Raw genomic sequence first — 5897 nt, 5'->3', positions numbered from 1 at the left:
TATAGAAATACTCCATATTACATCAAATAAGGATACAAATAATTATAGCAAGTTGCTATGTTTGAGAGCTTTTTGAGTGACCTACCCCTCATTATCATGGGTATTTCCAAATATGCAGTGAGAGGGAGATCAGCAGAACAGCTGTTAGAGCAGAGGAAGCTGACTTTTATGTGGGAAGAAGGCAATATGATTTTCTCATATTTAGAGGTAAAAGAGCAAATCCCTTGTTCCTGAAATTCTTTAATTTATACATTTATTTATGGTTTGATTACAGATTGAGAAATGTACACTAGAGTTTTTCTGAGGTCAACTTTTTATTCATTGTGTATATCAGGCAGAACAATAGGGTGACCTAGAAAGATTTCCTAATCTGTACTGAAGAAGACAAACAAGAATAATTTTATCTCAATTTTTTCCTTTATTCTTTTATAAGTAATACTTCTTCTCTAGTCAATATTCTTAGGAGGATATTTCAGGTATTCATATTTCTCCTAAATTAGGAATGACCAAAAGTCCTTTTCTCTAAAAATATCTCTTCTATTTATTCTTTTTTTTTTTTTTTTTTTTTTTTTTTTTTTTGAGCAACATGGCTGTTTATTTCACCTGGGTGCAGGCGGGCCGAGTCCGAAAAGAGAGTCAGCGAAGGGAGGTAAGGGTGGGGCCGTTTTATAGGATTTGGGTAGGTAAAGGAAAATTACAGTCAAAGGGGGGTTGTTCTCTGGCAGGCAGGAGTGGGGGTTACAAGGTCTCAGTGGGGGAGCTTTCTGAGCCAGGATGAGCCAGGAAAAGGAATTTCACAAGATACTATAGGGTGGGGGAGCTTTTTGAGCCAGGATGAGCCAGGAAAAGGAATTTCACAAGATACTATAGGGTAGGGGAGCAGAGACTGAGGAAAAATTGGGACCTAGTTCGGCCTGGTGAGGAGGGGAAAGGTCAGATGGGTCTGTAGAAAGGAAGATTAGAAAGACTCAGGGACGCTTGGGGTCGGGACTGAGGGGACAGGCGGGAGGGAAAAAAGGAAGATTTGGGACGAGTTGCATTGGGAACAGAGACTAGGGAGGGACCGATGTGTAAAAGAATGCCTGATGGCCAGTGATGATGAACATTTTTTCATGTGTCTGTTGGCTGTATGAATGTCCTCTTTTGAGAAATGTCTGTTCATATCCTTTGCCCACTTTTTGATGGGGTTGTTTGTTTTTTTCTCATAAATTTGAGTTCTTTGTAGGTTCTGGATATTAGCCCTTTGTCAGATGAGTAGATTGCAAAATTTTTCTCCCATTCTGTAGGTTGCCTGTTCACTCTGATGGTAGTTTCTTTTGCTGTGCAGAAGCTCTTTAGTTTAATGAGATCCCATTTGTCAATTTTGGCTTTTGCTGCCGTTGCTTTTGGTGTTTTAGACATGAAGTCTTTGCCCATGCCTATGTCCTGAATGGTACTACCTAGGTTTTCCTCTAGGGTTTTTATGGTATTAGGTCTAACATTTAAGTCTCTAATCCATCTTGAATTAATTTTTGTATAAGGAGTAAGGAAAGGATCCAGTTTCAGCTTTCTACTTATGGGTAGCCAATTTTCCCAGCACCATTTATTAAATAGGGAATCCTTTCCTCATTTCTTGTTTCTCTCAGGTTTGTCAAAGATCAGATGGCTGTAGATGTGTGGTATTATTTCTGAGGGCTCTGTTCTGTTCCATTGGTCTAGATCTCTGTTTTGGTACCAGTACCATGCTGTTTTGGTTACTGTAGCCTTGTAGTATAGTTTGAAGTCAGGTAGCGTGATGCCTCCAGCTTTGTTCTTTTGACTTAATCAAAACCACAATGAGATACCATCTCACACCAGTTAAAATGGCAATCATTAAAAAGTCAGGAAACAACAGGTGCTGGAGAGGATGTGGAGAAATAGGAACACTTTTACACTGTTGGTGGGATTGTAAACTAGTTCAATCATTATGGAAAACAGTATGGCGATTCCTCAAGGATCTAGAACTAGATGTACCATATGACCCAGCCATCCCATTACTGGGTATATACCCAAAGGATTATAAATCATGCTGCTATAAAGACACATGCACACGTATGTTTATTGCGGCACTATTCACAATAGCAAAGACTTGGAATCAACCCAAATGTCCATCAGTGACAGACTGGATTAAGAAAATGTGGCACATATACACCATGGAATACTATGCAGCCATAAAAAAGGATGAGTTTGTGTCCTTTGTAGGGACATGGATGCAGCTGGAAACCATCATTCTCAGCAAACTATCACAAGAACAGAAAACCAAACACCACATGTTCTCACTCATAGGTGGGAACTGAACAATGAGATCACTTGGACTTGGGAAGGGGAACATCACACACCGGGGCCTATCATGGGGAGGGGGGAGGGGGGAGGGATTGCATTGGGAGTTATACCTGATGTAAATGATGAGTTGATGGGTGCTGACGAGTTGATGGGTTCAGCACACCAACATGGTACAAGTATACATATGTAACAAACCTGCAGGTTATGCACATGTACCCTAAAACTTAAAGTATAATAATAATAAAAAAAAAAAAAAAAAAAAAAAAGAATGCCTGGACGTCAGGCACCTCAGACCATTTGCCCATTTTACGACAAGAATTATTTAGATCTTGTAGGATGGAAAAATCGAAAGTGCCGTTTTCTGGCTATTTGGAGCTACTGTCGAGTTTGTATTGGGGTCAAGCGGCACTGTAGAAGAAAATATGGCATTTAGGTTTTAGGTCAGGTGTGAGTTGAAGAGGTTTTAAGTTCTTGAGAACACAGGCTATGGAGAAAAAGGAAGAATGAAGGGTGGAAGTTTGCCCATGGTGAAGGAGGGAAGCCCAGAGAAAAGAGAGAGTGGAGACACAGAGAGAAGGAGTTTGGGGGTTCTTGCCGTCCAGAAAAGCAGGAAGGGGGTCGGGGAAAGGAGAAAGAGGTTAAGAGATAGTGAGAGAGGTTGAAGAAGAGAGTAAAAAAGGGGCCGCTTACCCGATTTAAAATTGGTGAGATATTCCTTGGGCTGTTGGGTCTGAGGACCAGAGGTCATAGGTGGATCCTTCTCAGGGAGCAAAGAGCAGGAGGACAGAGGATTGATCTCCCAAGGGAGGTCCCCTGATCCGAGTTAGGGCACCAAAATGTCATGCGCATCCGTGTGAAGAGACCACCAAACAGGCTTTGTGTGAGCAACATGGCTGTTTATTTCACCTGGGTGCAGGGGGGCTGAGTTTGAAAAGAGAGTCAGCCTCTTCTATTTATTCTTTTAGCCCACAGGACTCTTCTGAAGTTAAGATTAAATTACCATTGAAACAGAACTTTCACATGCAACTTTGTTTTAGTAACTGAAGAACATCAATTTTGTTAGGTATAACATAGCATGAAGAAAAATATTCAGTTACAGATAATAATGTTCGTTAAAATGGTCAGATATCTGTTCTTTAGTAATATTTCAAACATTTTCTATTTGTTCTGGATTATTTGGTCAAAATATGGTAACATTGTATTAAAATAATTTAAATTTATAATGCAAATGAGATACATAATTCTAACTCAGTTGCATGTGTTTTTAATCTATTCTCTAACAAGAATATTCTTTTTGAGAGCTGGGGCCTCCTTCATGAAGTCTGAAAGTGTAACTGATCTTAACTTAGAGGGCCGTAACATATTCTTCTGCTATTTGTGTATCCAATTACAGGTCTTTATTACCCATAAGGGAAGCCATTCAAGAATGCAAATGATTCTAACAGACACTGCTGTGAAAGATCCACACACATTCCAGCCACTATAGAATTCCTATTGGTGAAAGAAAATATTAGCATGGGAAAGTCCAATCAGTCTTTTGTGACATAATTTGTCCTGCTGGGGCTTTCTGGCTACCCAGAGCTAGAGGCCATTTACTTTGTGCTGGTCCTATGTATGTATTTGGTGATCCTGTTGGGAAACAGAGTCATCATCATTGTGAGTGTTTATGACACCCACTTGCACACCCCCATGTACTTTTTCCTCAGTAACTTATCATTCTTGGACATCTGCTACATTAGTTCATCTATTCCACTATTTCTCAGCAGCTTTTTAACTTCAAAGAAAACTATTTCCTTCTCTGGGTATGGAGTGCAAATGTTTCTCTCTTTTGCTATGGGAGCAACAGAGTGTGTCCTTCTAAGTATGATGGCGTTTGACCGCTATGTGGCCATCTGTAACCCTCTACAATACCCTATCATCATGAGCAAGGCTTCATACGTGTCCATGGCTGCTGGGTCCTGGATTGGAGGAGGCTCCAATTCTGTGTTGCAAACCTCCCTTGCAATGCGGCTTCCTTTCTGTGGAGATAACGTCATTACTCATATTACTTGTGAAATCTTGGCTGTCTTAAAATTGGCCTGTGCTAATATCTCCATAAATATTATTAGCATGGTTGTTGCTAATATGATTTTTCTTGTAGGACCAGTACTTTTTATTTTTGTTAGGTATGTTTTTATTCTGTCCACCATCCTGAGAATTCCTTCTGCAGAAGGAAGGCGCAAAGCCTTCTCCACCTGCTCTGCCCACCTAATAGTGGTGATTATATTCTACGGAACCATCCTTTTCATGTATGCAAAGCCCAAGGCTAAAGACTCTTCTGGAGCAGACAAAGAACAAGTCACAGACAAAATCATCTCCCTCTTCTACGGAGTGGTGACACCTATGCTTAATCCTCTCATCTATAGTTTGAACAAAGATGTGAAGGCAGCTGTGAAGAGTATACTGTGTCAAAAATGCCTCTCGGAAGGAATGTAAATGCTTCTTTATTTATTTTAAAAATTATTTTACTCTGAATGTAGGGCTAGCTCTCACCCGGAGGTTCCAAAATAAATATGAGGGTTGATGATTCCACTAATTCCCAAAATTCTCATTTTTCTCTTCATAATATTTAAAAGAAAGAGGGAAATCCAGGACTGAGTTACCTTTTCTCTTCTTGACAGAGTTAAGGAAAAGGACAGAAACTTATGGGTAAAAGGATTCTCATCCAAACACCTTCCTTCTCATGGCTAACAGAGTTTAGTTTATTCCTTGAATGGTAAATTCTATAATCTAAGAGAAAGTACCATTTTACCAACTTAATCTTTTATCCTCTATCTACACTATTCTTAGGAAGATCAAGCAGAAAGTATCATGCTAAAATTCAGAATGCTATATGATTTCAACAGTTAGTAATTCAGAATGAAGTAGATTTGATCATGTAGAAGTAAAGGGGGAACACTGTAAGGTATTAGGTACCTAGCCTGTATATATGTAGTAGAGGGAGAAGAAGTAGAAAAATGAAGCTATTTTTCCCAGGGATGATTTCCTTTTGGCTGCAAACTGGCAAGCCATCTTTTTTGCAGAGGTGTTTCTAAGGCAATGTGCAGACAACCCAGATGTTGGGGAAATAAGGCCTGCCTTGTGTTTCAATAGATGAGCAATGATGTCTTTGAGTGAAAAACATTACTGTTAAATGATTCAAAAAATTTACTTTATTTCTAAATAACTTGATAGCATAGTTCTCTGAGAACACAGTGATAATGGGTTTACTATTGTAAGAAGTTAGGTATTTTTGCAATTACATGAATTTCCTGTGGAATATGAGCATTCCACTCATTCACTCAGTCATTTATTACTCATTTGCTTATTCAATCAACCAGTATTTACTGAATACCTATTTTTGTCTCAGGCATTGTGCTAAGTATTGGTGATATAAAAATATAAGACAACCTGGAAATTAAAATGAAGACATGGTTAGGGAGCACAGTCTTGTGGAATACAGATTGACACATACACTGGGGACAAAAATATTAAAGAATACTTATTTATGGCTTTTCCTTCTCTCCTCCCTTCTAAACTGGACTCTTTGTTGGGTCTTTGTTGGGCTGAGCAGAATA

General features: G+C 39.2%; 1 pseudogene; it reads left to right on the top strand.

Annotated features, from left to right (window-relative positions):
• Window positions 1–3816: 3816 nt before the first annotated feature.
• Window positions 3817–4776, top strand: LOC103219082 (olfactory receptor 13C7-like; annotated as a pseudogene).
• The last annotated feature ends 1121 nt before the right edge of the window (window positions 4777–5897 follow it).

Source organism: Chlorocebus sabaeus, chromosome 12 (genome assembly GCF_047675955.1).
Source record: "Chlorocebus sabaeus isolate Y175 chromosome 12, mChlSab1.0.hap1, whole genome shotgun sequence".
Taxonomy (NCBI): domain Eukaryota; kingdom Metazoa; phylum Chordata; class Mammalia; order Primates; family Cercopithecidae; genus Chlorocebus; species Chlorocebus sabaeus.
Note: the sequence above shows the minus strand (reverse complement) of the source record. Positions and strands in the feature narration are given on the sequence as shown.